General features: G+C 45.5%; 1 protein-coding gene across 11 annotated transcripts in view; it reads right to left on the reverse strand.

The window, feature by feature from the left end:
• LOC125955160 (glutamate-gated chloride channel) overlaps window positions 1-21,983 on the reverse strand; it is an 89,132-nt gene that overhangs the window by 34,057 nt on the left and 33,092 nt on the right. For all 11 annotated transcript variants that reach the window (XM_049686133.1, XM_049686132.1, XM_049686134.1 and 8 more), the window contains exon 3: window positions 20,382-20,404. The gene's annotated coding sequence lies outside the window, so the exon portion shown is untranslated. The remainder of the gene's footprint in view (window positions 1-20,381; window positions 20,405-21,983) is intronic.

Genomic DNA, 21,983 nt, shown 5'->3' on the forward strand with positions numbered 1-21,983 from the left:
CGTACTCTTCCTCCACCCAGTCCTTCTTTAATCGATTGTTGCCGTGGGCCACGTTTGATCGAAGGTAGATCCTTCATGATGCAAACGCGTCAAGTATGGGATTTTCTATGCTAGCAAAGAATTTTAACCACCACAGTGACTGCAACGCGACAAGAACGTGCAGACTTTTTGCATTTTTCTTCCTTTTTTGAGCGCTCCACAATAACATCTCGGTGATCTTTTCTTTGGTTGTAGATTCCATCTTTAATTTGATTTCTAATTGCAATTGTCTCTGCTTTAGATCGTCAGTGTGCTAGCAGAAGTGAACTTGCGGCAGAGTGGGTGTAAGTAATCGTTATCACCGGAATAATGGTTATACAGATTTTTCTTATATGCCTTGGTAGCCCGAGGCTAGCATATAGATGGAAGATGATAAATATAGCGATTTTGATTATGATTATGGCAGAGGATGATGTTCGCTCGAGGGCGTAACTACCGTCGGAATCGGGCTGACCAAACGATATTGCGTATTGTTTCCTGTTTCCTGAAGACGGCAGCCGACCTTTTTCCATTTCAGCATATCAAGCTTCGATTTAATTTTCTAATCGGTGTCGTATCCGAACATCATGCTTAAGATTTATGATGGCGATTATGCCACAGCTTTTTTGTTTGGTCTTTCCAAACCTTAGGACTCCTCAAAACGCAGCATGAATGTGATGGATCGATGCGTCACCGTGCTAATGACGCGATGTCCCAGAGGAAGACAATCTATCAAAAAAGCTTCCGTAGCACCGTCGATGCGCACCGAAGTGTTTGGTTCCAGTTTCATTTTTCGCTCATGTCTCGCCCATAAATTTGTCAGTACGGAACGAACGTCGAGTACAGAGACTGTCACCAATGTATCTAACATAGCTTGTTCGCTTGGGTGATAGGTCTCTGCAATTCAATCCCACTAAACAGAGGCTCATTAATCAAACGATTAATTCCCAAACCCAGGTCCTAGTCTGCAGGTCGCTCTGCTCCCGGGGGCATGGCCGAGAAGTCACAAATAACACAAGAATCGGCTTGGGAGGGGTATGTTCTGAGAAGCTTGTAATGAAATTAGTTTGGAGAATTAATTATCGCTGCACCGCCCACCGACACCACTTTAGTATGCATGTCGGCATAACATTGGATAATAACAATGAGTGGTGAAATGTTGCTTTTCGAAATACAAAATAACTCTTGAATAGCCTATAGCATGGAAAACCTATTCATAAAGTTTAAAAACATTAACTAATTTCTGTTTTTTTTTTGTCAAATAATATTTCCTTAGTGTTTTTTCATAAATTATCGTACAATTATTTCTCGGAGAATATTGTACTGTATAAAAAATACTGCATAGAAAACAGTCCATAAATATTGCTGCCCAGTTCCACAAAGTGGACAAACAATTTAGTAAAAAGCTTTCCGCACACGCAGGGAGCATTTGGTAACTGCAACGCGTACTGGCAAAATATGTGTTGACACTATAATTCATTATATCTACAGCTATTGTCAAGCTGAATTCGCTGAATAATGGAGTCCATTTCCATGCTCAATGTGCAATTACAATTTCGCTCACGCAGTCCTAACCATTGCTCTAATGAATTATATGCAATCGGAGAACGCGGATATTGTTGCATCTATATCACTATTGTCAGATACTCTGACTTTCCCAACGAAGCAAATGAAGAATAGGGTAGTTCAAATATCGAAGATTTGATACACTTTGTCATTTGAAGTCGTTTGTCAGGCAGATTATCACCTTCAGCGAATAGCATTGCACTGCAAATCGAATAATATGGATTCGTTTTTCTTATTGATGGATGCTATTGTGACCATAAATGATTCTTAAATCAGGAAATAAACATGCTGACTGTTATTCAAAATAAATTCAACAATTATTCCAGAAAAAAATCGAAACACTAAGCAGGAAGCACCTTTAAGTGCATTTATGATTTAAGAAGAAGATTTATGCGGTTTTAATGATCAGACTATTTCTCAGTTTACCGGTAGTTCTCTGCACCTGAGTATAGTAATATTAATATAAGAGTAGTAATATAGGGGTATAATTAGTTATAGGAGAAGTACAAGAATTTTAAAAATGTATTTCAAAACACTCTTCCACTCATCTCAATCTTTTCATCACCGTCTTGTTTTCCAGAAGATTCGTAGTATTTTATGAAGGTAGTATGATGATAAAACCCTGTTTCTGATTTGCTATCTCAAACACACACAGTAAGTAGTGGTACGCAATACCGGTCGCATCTGATGATTTATTTATCACTCCCTGGTGGCGTATTGTGACAACCATAAGCCACTGGTTACTGGTAACGCGACCAGCGTTACGTTGGTTCTATGCCGAGACAACAGAAACGCAATGCCATCATTGGCACAAACACCGTGGCAGCGAAGCTTTTCCATTTCAACGCACGAGTGGATGCTGCTTTAATGAAGGTTCCACCGAAATTCAGAAAAGATTCTTCACCAGACGTAAATTATTAGGTAGTTGTTCTATTCATTGATTCACAAGAATTGTTACCGTACTTGAACACAACGGCATTTTGGGGATTTCATAGACACTTGTACCGAAGGTGAAGCATCCCGATTGACAAGCAGATCCGCGAAATCGTGGTAACTCCCTGTCACAGAGGAGGTTGACATTGTGTGGTTAGAGTTGTTGGAAGAGTGCTTATTTCATTAAATATTTACCGAACGCAAACGGACCGACAGGCTGTCAATGGCGGTGACATTTGCATAGAGACATTTGCTTCATTGGAGACCGTGACCGAGGAAGCTTTTACGCCTGTGGCTATCGCTATCGACAGCAATTTCAAATTAAACCATCAGCCGCCAAAACACCGGTGGAAGAGCTAACCAATCGAGAACGATTGCAAAATAGAAGGTACAAGAAGTCCGAAATAGAATTTAACTCGTTCCTTTCCATCGTTTTTGGCCGACGGCGTGTTGCTGATGCGAACGGTGTTCATTTCGCTGCTTAACAATTCAAATTATTTAACCGGCTAGTGAAAGTTTTCCCCGGCAAATACACCAGGACGGCAAGGAAGCTCATAGGAAGCCAAACTAACACAGCTTAAATGTAGTTTCTTTGGTCGTGTTCTGCTATGGCATGCTATGAAGGTTTCACCTTTCGCGGCATGCCCGTACCCGTAGCGTAAGAAACGAGGGAAATTGAAATAGATGACTTATGACACTGGAAAGGAATTAAAACTGTAGTGTCAAGATATTTTTTTTCTTTTGGCCCTTGATGTTCAACTGTGGAACTTGTCGATGAGACTGTGCATTGGAAACGTAGCACTGCATTTTGGGAAACATTATTTTAATGGATATCAACTGTCTTCGTGGTAGTATTAGTATCCAGAAATAAGCTACTGAGGTGGACACGAAGCAATGTATCACACAGGCCAGAATGAGAAAATCTATTTCTTAGAAACGGAACATCCTGCAAAAACGCATAAACCCATTTGCAGAAGTGCCTACTGAAGAGAAGCGTACACTTCACGGCAGCACTAAGGACCTGCTCTATAGCGAGAAGGAGCAGAAAGACAAGTCAATGACTTGTCCCATGGATGTCGGCTGGGATTTTCTTTTTTTCCTTTTCAGCATTAGTGCCGGCCGATTCAAGTCACGTAATACATCATGACCGTCGGCATTAGCAGAATGTGCGGAGCGAAACGACCGGTGGCAATTATCTAGCTTATCCATCGATATCGAATGCCCATTCTCAATTCGAATTTGCGGCCGTTCTGCTCGAACGGAATGCCGGTTAGCCAAGCGAAGGAAGGATTACACGATTGCTACTTATCGGTCATCCGACGACATGAGACCACTGCGTAGAGTGGAGAATATGGCACGGTTTGTGGGTCATAGAGGGGGCGTGGTGATGGTGTGGAAGGTTATTAAGGACGATGTGTGATTAGCTGAAGGATCTGAAGTGCATTAACAGGCTTTATGCGAGAGTGTGTTCCATAGCATTCAGCGTCTAACGATCAATCACTTTACCGAATGAACGTAAACATAGCATAGGTAAGTTGTGTGAGAATCGGGTTCAATCGTCGGTTGGTCAATCGAATGGTTTGAGTTCGAAGTTGATTGAAATAAGCATTTGCCGAGGATCACTTGTTTTCTAGACGTTAGTAGCTAACACATTTAAATTGTATCAATTACGAAAGCTCTCTACTAATGATGGTAATCTTATGTAATTGGAAGTGAAATCACTTATAGATAGTAGTTCAAGAGTAACTAGTGAATGAAACCGTCTATCGCAACTAGACTCTCACAGCATTGGAGACCTAATGTAGCGAACAACAGCTTTAAGCTATCGTTCAGCGAGTGGTAATGTTGTTTATAAGAAAGCAGAAAATTTGGGCTTCCAAGAAAATGGTAAGAAAAAACATAAATTTCCCATTATCGCTAGCGTCACGGTCATATATTGTCGGTTTCAGACAAACACCGATCTCTGTCGTTCGTAGAACGCTGTTTGGGTTATCGGTTTGCGTACCGGAAACCGATGAAACAGGGCTGTAGTATAACGGCAAGGCAAACGGCAGAAATAATCTGAGTGCCACTGAGAAGACCAGGCGATAGCATAAATCGGATACCTTCTAAGATGGTACTTGGTGAAGTGTAAAAGAAACGGGAAACGGAGACAGCGAGAGACGAAAAGCGTAAAAGAGGCTTAAGAAAATTGTTATCAAAACTGACGAGAATAGATGGATTTTTCAAAATAAGAACAATGAGGCCATGTGGAAGAATGAGTTTTGAGCGGCACAACGTTACCGTGACGCGTACCGACATGCCGGTGCCCTAATCAGGATTAAAGCGATCTTTTCTCACTGCTTGTCTGCGCCATTCTTCTGCCTTCAATCACTCACCAATGCTCGTCGATAGTCCTACAGTAATGGAATGAAAATATTTACCAGCGACCGTTACCGATGCCCGTTCGTGTCTACGCGACTAATAGCAAAAACAGCAATCCAATTAGCATGATTGTTTAATGAAAGTTCAACAAAAGACATATTAGAGACTGAAACGAAAGAGGGCCAGTCGGAATGGCGAAGAAACCGAACGATGGAGCATCGTTTACCGAAGGAAATGATCAACAAACAAACTTTAATCAAAAGTTGGCACAACAAAACCAAACCGCTCCAGGAAATTCGGGAAAAGTCGATTCCGGCGGGAGTCGAGTGGGACAGGTCGAGTCAAAAGGCAAACCAGAGCGATGCCCTGGAGAGGCTATTAGCCGGTGAGCGATAAGCGAAGAAAAAAAAAGGGAGAAGCTCGGAAAGGTTCAGGCGTTACTAAACAAAATCAAAACCAGACGGTATGCCGGGCCGTGAGTGTCGAGTAGCCAGCCGGCCCAGACACCATTTTGTGAAAGTTTAACGCGTTGGAAGTGGCCAGAGATCGGCGCCCGGTAGAAAAGGTGTTATCGGAGGGCCGAAAGTGAAGCGAATTAACGCGAAACTTTGATCCGGAGTTAACATTTCTTGCCCTACGGCAACGGGATCCGCGGCCGATAAGAATTTTAAAGGCAAGTGGTGGTAAACTCGTTCCACCGCTGGGTAGATTTATCGTCGACGCAGGATTTTGGGAAGCGTGGTAGGAAAACTAAATCGAATTAGCCTGCCAAACGGGCTGCGTAATTTAACATTGAAAAGTAATGATTTGCGAAGTTACGAGAGGCCGTTGTTTTCGTCCCGGAATCGAGAATGGAATCTGGTGAACTCGATGGCAGCAGAAAAGAAGGCGAGATGTGGTAACATGAAACATGAATCATTTATGAGCATTTTCCTGCAATTAGGTTTTTTCCTTTTCGCTGAACATTTTCCTTCCGGTGTCAGCGGGGCTGTACCGCTAGAAAGTACTTTTAATTGAATTTTATGCGAAATTTGAGTAAGAACCCAAGCTTTAAGAGCCTTCAAGAGTGACTTAAAGTACTCAAGCTCAAGCGCGAGTTGATCGAGACACCGACCTGTGCTTCAAGTGTCGGCTTTGCCGAACTAATCCGTTTGGTAAACTGTTTGAGAAATGGATGTGGAACCGTCAGTGGGGGCACCAGGCAACTATCCTTGAGCTAAGGCGATTGTTATTGTTGCATCGAGTGGTGTGACTGTTTGCGATTGGTTGGTTGGCACCGATGACAGACGCCGCCAGTTCGCGACTCCCGAAACGACAAAGTCACGCGGTCGAAAAGCGTTGCTTCGGCGATTGTACGAGTATTTGCTCGCATCAGTTTAAGGATAAGCCTCGTCGTGCTGGCGCCACCATCATCAGCGACAATCGTTCGTGGAAAATTGAATGAGTCGTTTGGACGGTGGAAACTTGTGAGTGTGGATTTGTGAGACGCTTTGAACACCCACGGAGAAGGGGGAAAAGATAAAGCAACCCAAAACCGTCTTATGCAATGCGATTCCAAACCCATTTCGTTTGTTTGATAGTGCCGTTCAGATGGCAAAGAGGTCAACAAACGAGACGCTCTTGGAGACAAATATTATGCTGAGCATCTTTAGACAAAATACAATTTACATAGCTGATTGAGCTATCAACTGCTCGTTCCTTTACCGGTTGAACGTTTGTAAAATGAAAATTTCTGTGGTACACCCTTACAGCAATCGAAAATCTAATTATAAATATATCCATTGGCATTAAGGAATCTGCACACTGCACATACGTGCGAGATTGCAGCATTCGCAGAACTGTGAAATAGACAAAAAAAAAAACGCCCTCGAGACCCATCACGATCATGGATGCTCTTGTGACTGGAGTGATGCAAAATTGATGCAAACATGATACGGTTCAGATAGAGGCGTACATTCCCAACATTTGTTTGCACATTCCGCGCGCCAAACCAACCCTCACCATTCCTTCCCTTTGCGAGTGAACGTTTGCTCCTCATTAGGTGCCTTTGGTGGATTTTTCTCATTAAATCAGCTCGAGTGGTACAGTGGGGGCCGGTCTGGCCGAACATGCCCGGCTACTACTATGCTCTAGAATGGCAGCTGACTGTAGTTGAACTGGACCAGTGTCGGGTCCATTCGGGATTGATGAGCACGCCCCCCAGGCACACTGACAACGTTGAGCAATTTATTCCCCTTGCGAGTCTCTTTTCTTTTGCCGGTGACGGTGTGTGGCCTCCAGGGGTGTGTTCCTTAACAGAACGACGGAGGACGGCTGTCGACACGGCCGGCCTGTTGCAGCGGAGAGTAGTGAGCGAGCCCACCTGTTTACCAGCAACGGTTCCTCGTTAAAAGGGTTTCTGGCGTGTAGCACGGTACCGAGCTCGGTGACCGAGGCCGTGAATCTGCCCCGAGGGCACACTTGGGTGCTCTCGGTCCCAAATGTAACGCGTTCTGGCGGGCGAGAAGCCCCTCCCCAAACACGATGCGGCCCCGTAATTAGTACCGGAAGGATCGGAAGCTCAATGGAAACACGGTACCGGCAAATGGAAAGGGTACCGAGACGTTGTCCTGCCTTTCTTCGGTTCAGCATCCCACATAAAAGGGATCTCAGGTTTCAGCTTGACCCGGTTTCGGGCGGGGTATCGTCTCTCCAACGCACCTCGCCTTGTCTGTTACCGATGGTGGTAGTGGTGGTGACCACACGGTGTCAAAAGGTTCCGGAAGGGGAGCAAAAGGTGAAGTGGAGCGTGGAGTGGAGTGATGGGAGGTGTCATGTCGTAATTATTGCACGCTTTTCCCTAATCAGCATTATTAATTCACGGCCAGCTTCTGTGGTTTTCTTATCCGGTGGTTGAGTTAAACATTCGTGCCGGCCTCCGTTTAAGGGTCTGGCTGGTTCGAGTAACCATGACGTGTGAGCGTTCGCGGGGCTTATCGAGCGTCGAACTTGGGACACACCACCACCACCACGAACCAGAGATGCCATGTATGGCGAAGAAATGCGAACCAAAGCGTGGGACCGTTATGCTGACTCGATGCCCAACATGCGATGGATACTTTCAACAAAACAATCCTAATTGAATTGCTTTCCCATTACTTCCGCCACCGAATGCATGGTAAGCGAATGCGGCTGACTGCTAGCAAGCTAGAAAGACGTTTGGGAAATTGGATTTACTCGTCCGAGGAACAGACTAATGTTTGTTTGTTTTTCCTGTTCGAATACTTGTGAGTCGCTTTTAAGGAAGCTTTTAGATGGAATTTCTCTTGGCCAGCACCCAGATGTGTGATGCGGTAATGCGTTTTTTTTTTCATGTAACAGTAACAATGTATTGTAAACGTACACAGAAGAATATTGTGGCATTTAAAAATCACATTTTGTTAAATATGATGACGGATAATATAATTCTTTAATAACTGGAACTCTTCATACACGAAAGCTAAACATTTATGTACAAAATCATTATCCATGTTGCTGACTTGGTTTACGTTTTATCCAATTATCAGGAGTGGCTAATGGACTGAACTAACAACTAGGTCAAGAAATAACTTAGTAGTAGTTCGTTCATTAAACATTTTCACAATGAAAGTTTTCTTGTATATTAGATTGCTATAAGATACTTTTCAATCAATATATCTTCCTTCTCCACTTTTTCCGAGCGAATGAGAAAGAAGGAGAGAACTATCATCACCATTGTCCGGTCCAATTCGAGGTTGCAGACGGCGCAACACGAAGCAATCTATCCGGCCGGCTATCCCGAAACCCACAGCGCCCTCCGATGGGGCCACCTTCATCGGGTCGATTCAATATGCCGACTCGCCAAAGCCGTACGTTTAACCACACACAACCACACACATACACTGGTGTACCAATCGATCCTATTGACGTGGGCAAATAGCGAAATCGAAGCGCAAAAGGACAACACACAACACGCAGCAGCATCATCAGGTAGGGGTCCGGTCTGGTCAGTAGACTGAGACCGAGTTGAGTTCGTGGGTCAACGACGACGACGGCGACGACGAAATGAAATTTAATTTAGTTCATAGATGGTAAATATTTGCCCTCGAGTCGTCCCAGAGAGAGAGAAAGAGAGAGAGAGAAAGAGAGAGAGAGAGAGAGAAGGTCGAAGGAGTGTGTGGTGTCATCGGTGCGAACGGTAACCGGAAATGAATGGCTCATCCTTCCACCGGACCTTCCGCACAGCATAGGGGGCTGTTTTGCGTTCGGTCGGAACCACTGACCACGATCCGCTATCTAGCAGCATTTCGGATGGACCTGGGAATGCTTGTTTATGAATTTCGGGTTGAACCATTCATCGAACGCATCGTAGATTTCCACCGTTTGCGGTTTGGTATCGCTGTATCACCAGCAGGAGAGCGGAATATGTTCTTTCAAGCATCGTTTGAACCCCACGTTCTAGGGTTTTGTTTGAGAGCCAAAGGACGTTCCCAAGTGCGCCATGTCTTAAGGTCTCGTGGGAACAGTGGAATGAGTTCATAAAGCTTCCTCCTAGTGTGTTTGTATGCGTTTATGAGAATGTGTGTGAGCGCGTGTGTCTGTGTGAAAGTCGCAGAGCATCCTTTGCATAGCTGTGCGCATCCATGTTGGCTTTCAGGAGTACGTCTTGCAGCGAAGCGACGCCAACCGACGCCGGCATGGTGAACGGGATGAGGCAGCAGCATGCAAATCAGCATTCACACTGCATCTAGGAATCCGACCGGAAAGTGGTAATTTGTCACTTGTGTTTCGCTATGCCGGTTCGCTAACCGCCGGACCTCAAGTCCCGTCCCTGTGCTCGCGCGTGAGCATTTGAGATCGTCGATGATTTATTGCTCCTCTAATGCACCTCACTGCACTCGCAGCTGCTATGCTGTATGAGCACCACAAGGACAAGCAGCGTGGCGGCAGGCATTTCGATCGGATCCATGAATATGGATTGTCGGCACACCCCTACCCGGCATAGACAGCGCTGGCAAGCCCGATTAGACTACAGGTATGGTATATTCCTTTGAGGATTAGGCGGGGATTGCGAAAGAAGCGAACGGAACGCAAGCTCTTTAAGAAAGTATTATGAAAAGGTAAAGCATTCACCTAACATAATGCAACGAATTTCCCCTTTGAGCTAAAGTGTTAAAGGTGTTGAGAGGCCTTCGGAAGCAGCTTATGCTACCCCCCGGCAAGTTCACGTTTCAACACTCGATCTGATTGATTGAACTATCAAGTGGAATCGCTGCAATCATCGTTCCGCTAGGTTATTCATTTCCGTTTCAATTATGTATGCAACCAGCAGGGGCTGTCGGTGAGTCAGGTCCAAAATCGGAATCCTTTGGTACCGCCACCTATGGCACATCCGTTACGGATATAGTTCCTCGGCCCATCACCCCTCTTTGCATCCTCGTCCGTCGAGTGTTTTCTTTGTTGTCGGCTAAGAAACACGAGAAACACCTTTTTCTTACGACGATTTCTACTCACTACGATACGGTCCCTCCGACGTAGTGAAAGGCGTGTGTTGGCATAAAATTAACATACGACGAAAATATGAAGACCATCGCAAGACCACCGCCGAGGTGCTGTAAGCACGACTGCGTGCTTGGAGTTAAAAGCTCCCAAAAACGGATATAGCCGTGCCGCAGTGGGGACTTGCTTTCGCTAGCGGTCGAGCGAAGGGATTCGAATTCGAAGAAAGGAAAGGGCCAACTACAACCAGCGTTGCGATACGTAAATGTGCAAATTTTCCCCTTTTTCTTCGTGGAAAACCGTCTTGGGCATCGTTTAGATGGTTGGATTTATAGCGCTGGAAATCACTTTCCCCTTGGTGGAAGAGTGAAAAGATCCGGGATTATCCAATCAACGAATAAGTCCTGGAAAACCATCTAATCGGTTTCGCTTTTACGCAGTTTTCCATCTACTCTTTCACGAGGCAACTGTCTAGCGCCTATTGGTATCGAGGCACGATGGGCACGAGCCCAGGCAGCAATGAGTCAGCCACTTTCCGACATCAAAGGAGGAGCCGGCTCAATGGTGGTGGCTTTCTTCGATTTTTTCCTTCAAATTGGCTACCACATCGCCCGAGCTGAAGCAGGCCGTGCCGCAGCGCAGCGATACGCTTTCATCTCGACCTTCGCTTGCTTTGAATATGACTTTTCTTTCTCGGCAATCGTTTGTGCTTTGGGCTGTAGTAAGGCGATCGGTTCGAACCGTTTCCCAGGGTCTGGGTTGTTTGGGGTATGATGAATTCGGAAACTCCTCAGCGATGCCGTGCTGGGTTCATAAAGCAACCGGTGGTGCTGCGTCCCTTCGGGACGCTCTAGAAAGGCCAGGCAGGCACTACTAGCGTAACCCGGGCTTTCGGGTTATGAGTGTCTCATTGTGCGAAGCATTTGTAGATGCCGCCAGGTTTCTGTGTTGTCATTTCGCTTCTCGCAGTCACCGTAGCACTCCGGTGCTCCGATTCCGACTTCTGAAATGATTTTCATCCTCGAGGGAATGTGGCAAACAGGCGCCACAGATGGGGTAGCGCAGGGTGGACTCTCTCATTCTATCTGCTCATTTCACAGAGGTTTCCCTCTTTTTTTTTGTTGAAGAACGTGAACGTTGAACGGAAAGCGGTGATAAGCGATGGGAAAAATCACAGTCAAGCGCTGAGCGTGTGTGTGTGTGTGATGCTGGCTGGTGCTGTGGCTGTGTTCCATTCTCTACAGTGGCATCCGTTCACCGTTGGATGCCGTCGGATGGAGGGCAGCAAATGCTTGGAGCAATTTTTCACCGGTTTCGTCGGAAATGTACACATTACGTGGCCATATCTGTTCCGTTTTCTGTGCGCTGCCGGCGGGGGCTTGTGCTTATGAATGTGGAAAATCACATTTCCTGTCGCTCGCTCGCTCTCTGTCTGTCACACACTCGTTGTCTCTTTTCCGTGCAATTTAGTTCTATATTAAGGGTATGGAAAGTAGTTCCTAGCCCTAACGTTGTGAAACGTGCTTTGAACCTCACCTGTTTTAATGAAATTTGACTTTAAATAACAAAATCCTTCAATTTTGTTATACATTTGTTTTCTTTTAGGAATATGTTAGGAAAACTATCGAGCATATGGGCCACAGACAATCATCGCGAATGCTCCTAATATTCAAATTGCAATCATGCAGTTCAAATAAGACAATGAATGTGGAGCAGCACCACCGTTGCTCGTACGTATACCCATCGGCATGGCATGTTTGCAGAATTAATCAACATTTTAAACATCTTCATTGTCGGTCCAGGTGCTTTGGTCCCATAATTAGCACCCCGTAGAAGTCACACAGTACTTGTAGCGAAATTGTGCTTCGTGTAGACAAGTTCCGCTGGGTCGAGGCACAATATGTTATGCAGACGTATTCATTCGAAACTACGTTCTACCGACTTCCTCGAAACTTTGAGCGAAATGGGGTAAAGCAATTATGCAACGACTCGAATGCGAGCAGCAGAACTTGGCAGACTTTCTGTTTCTGGGATTGTGGGATTGATAATTGAAATTATGTTCTCTTCGCGGTTTACGGCGCGCTCTAGAATATTCGCTGAGTGTGCGTTCTTGTGTCAGCACGACTTCAAGCCGGGTCGAATTGTGGCCGTCGTGTTTTGGAAGGAGGCTCTTGTTGTCGTGTAATGCAGCTGGCAGCTGTACCGCGGTAAATCGATTCCAGAAGCGCTCACGTTAGCCGCAATCTGAATCACGTTGAACACGATGCACAGTGGCATCGTTCTTGGAGGATGCATGGTATGGTTTTGATAGCTGTAAACATGCTTTGCATAACTGCGCAGCGCGGCGGAACCATCAGCAACCATCCGCTATGTGCCATAAATTGTACCTCCTCGGACCAGATGGTACTGGCAGCTGTTAAAACGATCGTTCAGTATGGCGGATGATGGTTGTGAAATGTACGAAATGGGAAATAATTTTTGGAACGGAACGATGGCTGGTGTTTGCGTTAGTTGCAACAAATTAGCAAAGGAATTGGAGAACTATCCCGTGTAGTTACCGAATGTTTGCTTTTGTTTGAATTGTCTCATGTGTTTCATAGGTCCTCAGTTTTCTACTAGGATGTTATGTGTCGCAGTGTAGCGAGCATTCGAAAACTAGCGAATGCAACAAGAAACAATTGCTCGCGAGCAAAACATTTGCATCGTTGCACCAGTTTCCATTGTGTGTCTTAGATTGCCTACGGGCAGCGGGAACCGTTTTCCTGTTTTTGACAGGCAACTTGGCAAGCGTGAAACGGATGGCCTTATAGCCCCTGGATGGCCTGCCAGCTCGCTCGTGAAGTGACTGAGGTGATGCGTTTAGAGTGTCGAGGTGTTGCTGCTGAGGACAATGACAATGGGGCTCGAATCATTCCTCTCACGGCAGGACCTCTCAGGACCGAGAGTGTCACTCTCAAGTGCGATATCAAGCACCAGCTTCCGGCGGGCCCAGAACCTTACAACACCATGCCATTAACCCTCCCAGCAACGAGCAACGTTAAATTGGCTAACGAACGAATTCTGGTTCGCACCAGGACCGATTTCATCCAAATATTTCTCCGATGGTCTGGCCACAAACTGCAAATTGAGTGAGTAGGTTCGCAGGAAGGACAATGGCGGCCGTTGATTACGATGGATCGTAAAGCGCAGTTCGGCCTCGAAAGGATAATGGAATAACGGCGGGAACTGGTTGGCCATTTTTTATGCGTCACACATTAAGCGTACATGACACGGACGCAACGGTCTAACAAGGTTCGGTATGACCGTACTTGTTGAAGGAAAGTATCCGTTTTTCTACTTTGCTCTCTGTACCATCGATGTCTTACTATGCCAGCATCCTCGATGGAGGGTACGGATGCGGAGCATTAATTTTTATGTCCTGATTATAGATATAGGGTGGGGAGCGACCGGGGAGTAGGAGGCAGAATGGGGCCATTCTGATAAAAAAATATGCCGCCCATTACCCCACCCTGTGCCAAAAAAGGGGGCACCGTAATCTTATCGTACAAATTGTGTTTGATCTCGAGCGGCTTGTATAACAAAAGAGGATTAAAAACCATTTGGGATGGGTCCAAGGCTCATAGGGATGGCTTATTTGGCAGGAACAGGACACATTTATAGCTGCTCTGTGTGTTGCTTTAAAATGTTTATCCACACCAAGCCAACGTCTGCATACGATAAGATATAGATGGATAAAGTAAACCATATTTATATAACTTATCATATTTGATAAGGTTCAATTAGTTAATTTGCTGTGGTTTTGTTATGGAAACAGACGATTTAAAATTATTTCATTGGAAACATACATTAAGAAACATACAGATACTTAAAAAAATATAAAATTTCTTTAGAGAAACATTCAAATATAACACAAATGCGCTGGTAATGTGTGTTCCCGTGCTGTTATATCTTTAGTTGCTACTATACATGACTTTCTCCAGACAGGCATATAAGCATTGTTTGATGCATGTTATGCACCACAGCATAGGACTAGGCCCTGGAATCCTAACTCCTAGTTCTATTATCAGGCAAATATTAGTTCAAATAAAATCAGTTATGAGTGCACAATAGTCACATAGAGAATGAATCGTTTAATTTACAACGGATGGTAAACGAAAACAACTATAAGGAAAACCATGTTTTACAGAAGCTAATACATTAGCAACATTTTACAAGAGACAAACGGTCACGATTCATTATTGTTATTCACAAATCTGATGGATGGGTTTGGTTTATCTTTACATAATTATTTCATAACATTTCCTGCCAAATTCAAGGTGGTACAATCCCGAAGGCATGTTCCAGGTACAATCCCGAAGGCATGTTCCACCGAGTTGGCTAGCGGAGGACACGCACAAGCTTTAATCAATCTTTACCCAGACTAATTTATTATCATTTTCCAGTGAATTCCACCCAGATCCGTCGAGTGAAACAAAGGCCACAGGCAGCGCGGCAACATCGAATGGAGCCGACCGTCTACGCAATGCAGAGCATCTATTCTGCCACCTTTGGATGAAGATTTTTGAGGTGCTGTGAAGTCATTAATACATTGTAGCTGGCGCTATGCAAAGTTAACCCACCCTCCCATCCCCCAAAAAGCGTGCGAATAATGATCGTGGGATTTATGTTGCTTCGGCACGTCAATTCACCTTATCAGGCATGGTCCACGGGACGCATGAAAGGGAGTTTGAGCTGGTCTCACAGCGCGCCGGGTTGGCACTTTGGTGATTGATGGTGCGAGTCCACGGTGTCACGATGCCACGATGGCGCTGGTGCGTTACTCTTGTGTTTCGTTCGTTAGAACGGAATGATTATTATTCAAGCCAAGGTGTGCTTTCGGTGCGCCTTATGACTCTCCCCGTGTGTCAAACGAAACTCTACCAAGTGCTATGGTTGTGCACGCCGTATGAGCCTGCTTCGAGGGATCATTAGGGACCCACATCTTGGTAGCAAACGGCGCAGACGTGAGTAACACGAACCCACCCTCCTGGAATGCTAATTAATGGCATCGTGTAGCTGGGACATAAAACAATTGTCGGAAAGATGAAACCAAGGCGGGTATTGCGTGGCCATTAATGGGGGACTAATCAGGAGCTATTCGAGGTTTGCATCTACCGTCGAGTAAACTGTTGCATGGGAAAAGGAGGGGTAGAGTGAACAGCAATGTCTTTTAATCGCTGCAAGGATGAAAAATCAGGAGGTCAAATCGTCAGGGAACAACACTTCAACTTTCAAAATATGTAACGCATCAGTTTAAAGGTTCAGCGTTGAATTATCGCAATTCCTGCTATGACCTAGTAAACCAATTCAAATGATGAATGGTGCTGAATGGTTGGTACATCCAAGCGCAGCATATTTCTATGTCACCCAAAATGTTTTCCCTAACACACACTTAATGGTTTCTCGGAGGACATTATCATCGCCTAACGATGATTTCGTTCCCGTTGCTCCCGTTCCTTCCATTCCCAAGCGGAAGACACGGCGCATCAGTCCCCACTCCATCCTTGCACGCTCAATACCAGAGCGCACCAGACAAAGCCTGGCATGGTTACGTGCGTCGCAGCATAATCGCACGTCCCATTCTCACATTCGATTATGTTAATGGGCAATAATTCGAACACTTCCACGGCCGACGGATTCGTCTTCTGATATCACCGTGTCCGTGTGTCGTACGCATCTCGTCCCATTTCCTTGCGCGGCTGCTTCCGGAACGGGAATGAACGGAAATGGTAGCGAATGTCTACCAAAAAAAAAAAAAAAAACAGGAAAACCGTGTCGCGGAAAAGAGAGACGAATAGAGGCCCCTTCGAAAAAGGTCGATGCCATTGACACCGCAAATCACGCATTGATAGGACTCTGGCCCGGTTCTCAGCATGACGAAGCATCGGGCAGGCAGCATATTTATGCGCGGAAATCACGTCTCGGCTAGTGTCGTCATGGTGGCGAACATTCCGGTGGAAATAAGGGTCATCGATCGTCTAGCGATGAGACAAAGTTCATCTAAAGACCACAAAACCCAAGGAGGAGAAAGCCATTCCCTACTTCCGATAGCTTTGTTTAACGTCGTAACGTCGTTCCTCCTCCTCCTCCTCCTCCTCCTCGTCCGAAAGGAAAAGAGGGATCTCGTTCGTTCCATCTCATTTCAGCCGGAAGTCCTGCCCGGGCCCGGGTCCCGCTGTCTCGATGTCGTCGCCGCCGGAATGTCAATCGTATCCCCGGACAACCGGCGACCATCTCAGCCGAGCGAGTCGCCGGACCGGCTGGCGTCTTCCGATACGGAGGCACGGCGTCTGGAAGGCACGACCGAGCCGGGCGGCCATGGGTAACCCATATCCGTTTCCCACGGTGACTATGGTTTGGCTTACGAAATCGAAAGACCATTTATCTTGTCCGGAACTGACATCCATCGGCGGTATCATAGAGGATGTCTGCAAGCCGTTGGCAAAGTAAGTTACTCACCCGGTCCCGTATGTATGACGCACAGCATCACCTACCACTAGCAATATCACTTAATTTCCCACCCCTCGGACGGGTGAGAAGGGGGTCTCTTCCCGGCCCCCACCCCTGGAATCTACATCTTCGTTCGTTCGTTTCGATCGGAGTTTTATGCCCTCTGATCCCCGAACACCCCCCACAAAGCCAACACCCCTTGATTAAGCCATTTCATTGCCGAGCACCATCGGGCAGCCAGATGTCAAACTCCCGGGCAGTGCCCAGTCTTGCGTTCCCAGTGCCATTCCAGTTCACGTCGTAATTTATTGGACAAACCAAGCAGCCAAGCATGCTCGCCAATACCGGTCAAAGATGTGGAGCGAGTCCAAGTAGCCAACTTTCAAGGGTAATGGGCAGTGAAATTGTAATTGTTGTCACTTTACTGCATCCGATGCGGCAGTCGTTGGCAAAGAAATGGGTCAGTTCGGTTCGGGGCAAGGAGAGGCGGCATGCAGACGGCAACGGAACCCGGAACATAACCTGCAATGAAGTAAATGAGCCAAACGTGGCAGAGCCAATTTCAGTTCAGGAAGCTATAGCTAGTGCTACCTATCACGGGGTTGGCTGTCCGGAAAATGTTGTCGGAAGCTCTATCGGAAGCAAAAATGGGAAGGTACTACTTTCTGTACTCGGTCGGAAGTTCAATTGTGTAATTATATCTTTGCTTAAATACGTCGAATCACGATTATGAACTATAGTGCGGCCAATTGTGGCACCAGGTTGGTGATTTCATGGCTATTGTTTGATTGTGACTGATTGTTGTTCATGTGTTGTGTAGAGAAGGTCATCACATCAGAAACCCCTGTCCGATAATTACCAGTTGCATCTGATCCATACAGTGCTCTTAGCTAACAGTAGGGAAAAGCGAAGGTGTTTCAGTGGCACCGACATTTGATGTTTTTTGAAAAATAATTGTAAATGGCGTGTTGGTATTTATGACTATTGTAAATTTGATTGATTATACGTGATCTATTCCAACAATATTTTGATTACGAAATTTCCCTTTTTAGCATTTGCCTGCAAACGCTCGCCGAAATGAATATTTGATCGTATTTATAAAGTTTTTATTGAAGTATGAAAATATTTGTTATAATTAGATGTGTTTCTTGGATTACTGTTCGGCTTTGTCTAATCTTGTTTTTTTGTTTTGCAATTTATTGCAACAAATTTGTAGCAATAAATCAAAATCGATCATTTTTGTAACAAACCAAAATAATTATTATTTCAGCAAAGTACGCAAAATGCATTAAATAGTCTTTACAAACTGGAAACTTTTCAAAATATAAGCTCATTAGAGAAATCACTCTAATAATTCACAACAAAAGAATCATTACCATGCGCCTCCATCATCACATACTAACGGCGATTATTGCGCAAGAAAATAAAATTTTAATAACCTAGCATGCCCGTACATCTGCAGGAGATAGAGTTAAAGGTTATGACAAAAAAAAGGTTTCAAAATTTATAATAAAGACCGATGAGTCTATGGATTGAGTGTTACACATTATATGAAACAGTGATTAGTTTCAAGGGTACTTGATTATTTTGGGCGAAAAAATATTTTCAAAAGACAAAATGCTCAACAAAGATCAAGTATCGGCATTTTTATTCCTATTACATTCTAAAGAGACTGCATCACAAATAGTTCTGAGGTTTTACTTTGATCGGATCAATGTTGTGAACAAGCCTGTTGAAAATGAACGTTGTTCAGATTTGTTTAGTTTCTGAAGACGGATACTGCCAGATGACAATCGCTCCAGCCACAGCTAACAATAGCTGCTACGAGCGTGGCATACTCAACGGTGGAAACAGTTTGACGAAGGATCCACCACAACTTGGTTTCACGCCTCGCGTTGCTATGGTTCGTCCTGGGCTCTTACTGGGATTGCTATTCGGTCGACTCGTAAACGGCTGCAGCGTGGAGCAACTTTTTCATATTTGTTGAAATTGGCAACATTGCCATTGTTATGCCTTCCGTTCGTGGTAGTCATGCTGGCCGACGACGAAGCGACCACCATCATACATCATATCACGCGCAGACCCGCGCAAAAAGGGCACAACCGGAGGCACGTGATTCGCTCCGAAGCGACCGTTGGTGATCGTTAAAAAGTGCCAAACAGTTTTTCGTTTCGTTTTTTGTTGTGGATGTTTGAGGGACGAAGGAACAGCCTAGCAGCACATGCTTTGGACCCGCTTTGCCACTCGGTTTGTGTGGAGGACATTCATTTTAATCTATATTCCCAACACCAAACGAGTTTTCGGTACGAAGTTTCCGTGACCTTACAGAGTATCATAACGTGGGTGTCGCAAGTAAACTGTGACGAGTGATGCTCGACTTGTTGTTTGGAAAATCATCACTACGAACTACTGGTTTGATCAACAGACGAGAGATAATCTATTTAAACTCTAATGATGTACCTAAAATAAAGCTTTAGGGCATAATATGTATTTTTTCCGTTTGTGGGAAAACCTAGCACCAAATTTTCGCAATATCTCTTGAAACATGAAAACATAAATGCAGCCCAGCACAACCTTGCAAACTGGAGCAAAACCTCCGAACAAACTGTCAACAAACTAGGGTATCGTGACACTCGTTAGAATACTGGTAGAAACTCACTTTGCTCCCAACACGTTTCGCTTTCCTTTTCATTTTCCAATTTTTTACTTTTCATCTCTCTGCCTCCCGTGTCCCGGGCTCTGTTCGTGCTAACCGTGGCCAGCTCTGAGGCTGTTCGCAAAGTTCTCAAATTTGTGTGGCATTCAGGCACCACACCCTGTCGCCCCGCGCTGCACCAACAGTCATAATGATGTTTTATGACTACCGGCCAGCAAATTTATGCTTTTGTTCACACCCATCCGCGGAGGGGCGACCAGTGCCTCAGGGTTGCGCGCCACTGCGGCGACAAAGATGCCGCCACCACCGCCACCTCCAACGCCGAGGGCAGCGTCTGTGATTCATCAAAGCAACATTCAGTGGGGCACCTCGACAACCTTCGAACCAGCGCACGGTGCTGTTAATGTGTTGTCTTTTTCTCAAGAGAGGAATTCGGTGTAAAATGAGGAACATTGTTGCTCCACATTGTTGCGTCGTCCAGGCAAAATGGAGGCACGCCCTTCCAGTCTAGCCAGCCACCGATGTTGGATGTAGGCCACTGTTTTCGCAGACTTCGGAGAGCTCAGCCTCGTCCCAGGACAGAAGCACGGTCATAAGCTACCTGCAACCACGGGCACTTTGTGATGATCAAATTTTGAAACGCAAGGGGTTGTAAAATGTTGTTTAATAACCGTGCCGGGGTGTCTGGCTTTTGGTTAATCCGCAAATGGTATTGGTTTTTTGGCGGACACTCTTTTTGGTTGTACCATCTTTTCTTGAAACTCAAACCATATTGTCACAGTTGATGGAAATCTTGCTTTACACCTCTGCTAGAACACAACTGGATGCTGCTCATATGCTTGGACAAAATGATGCTTACCTTTTTCAAACTGTCAACGAATCCTTGAATGAGAAGAAAAGAAAAAACATCATTAGTCCTTCCGTTTGGGAGCCGATTGGGAGCATTTACTAGATTCGCCTGTCGCATTGGAGATTTTCGCGTAAAATGGGAAATTTCCCAAGGGATTAGTATCATCTACTTTAACTTTTTGCTTTGCTGTGAGAACAATATCATAACAGCGTCATAAAGCACCATTGCCACGCCGTGACGCGCAACAAAGATGTCACTCGGGAGCAGCATCATAAAGCTGGCCACATGCCTGTCCCTTATACACCCATAACTTGACTGTTCGCCATCCTCGGTCTTGTCGCTGTAAAGTATAAACCGTGCGATAAATAAAATTTTCACGAAAAGCGAAGGAAAAACGGTTGCCGATCGAGGCACACAAACACACACACACACACAAACCGAGGAGTTATACGATAAAACTCGATTCGACTGGCACTTGAGAGCGGCAGAGGAGAAAACAGTAAACACAACAGCTAACCCATCCAACAACAACAAAAAAAATGCGAAGAAGAACAAGACGCCGAGCATAAATCTTGTGCGTGGTGAAAATCCTGCGAATTAGCCTGTCGACCTTCGGGGAGAAAGTGATCCTACTTAACAACCACTCTCGAAGAGCAGAGCAGAGAAACTCGAGCAGCAGGTTACACGAGTGGTTCCGTTCTTGTCCTAACGGAACAACACACATACATCCTTGACGCGTCATCCCTGCTCACTCACAGCTAATGTCCTTCTTCAACCCAAGTTAAGCCACGAAACCGCATCAGCATCCCCAACCCCGTCTCTTTGTCACAAGCTATTTAACGGCTCCCGCTAGATTTGCTCGCTCGCAACGGAAGCGGCGCGCGGACAACAAGGAAACAACAGAGGTAATAACATGGCTAGTTCCAGGTTCCCTGACACAAAGACATTGTCACCCTGGCAGAAGGACCAGCTATCCCGTTTTCCAGCTGGCACCGAACTTGGGGGTTTTCCTCTATCTTGGCTTACGTTTATCCTTTTCTGAAACCCCTTTGCGTACTGTTCGCTTGGCACAAAGGAGAAAATGGAAAAGCGCAACCGTACCGCGAGACGCTTTGCTAGCACAGTGTTTTGTTGTGTTGTTGTTTGTCTTTTTGTTTTGGCTCGGAAATGGCGGGATTAATTTACGGTCGGCAACGACCTATCCGGTATCTGTCGAGCTAGACTCTGTGCTGTTTAGTACTCGGGGAAGACAGGACGAGGAAGAGGAGAAATGGAAAAGGAGAAACGAGATTTTCCTATTTCCTTATCAATCCCATCAATACATTGCCGTAGCAGAACCAAAACAACGACAAGCAGAAGCCGTCAATGATAGTATCCTGTTTCAGCGCCTGCTGGATGGAAAGAGCTATTTTCGATCTCATCTTTCCACCGGAAACGGTGTGAAGGCGTTTCATTCGATGATCGACGATGGGATGTCGATTCCCCCGGGAGGGGAGGGGGATGAGCCCGCCAGCCCCCCCAAAAGTAATATCGCCTACCCGGAACGCACTTTAGAGACTTTCGTTGGTCTCGTTGGGTTACGTGACTTTGCGCGGGCTGTAAAACATCAAG

Source organism: Anopheles darlingi, chromosome 3 (assembly GCF_943734745.1).
Source record: "Anopheles darlingi chromosome 3, idAnoDarlMG_H_01, whole genome shotgun sequence".
Classification (NCBI taxonomy): domain Eukaryota; kingdom Metazoa; phylum Arthropoda; class Insecta; order Diptera; family Culicidae; genus Anopheles; species Anopheles darlingi.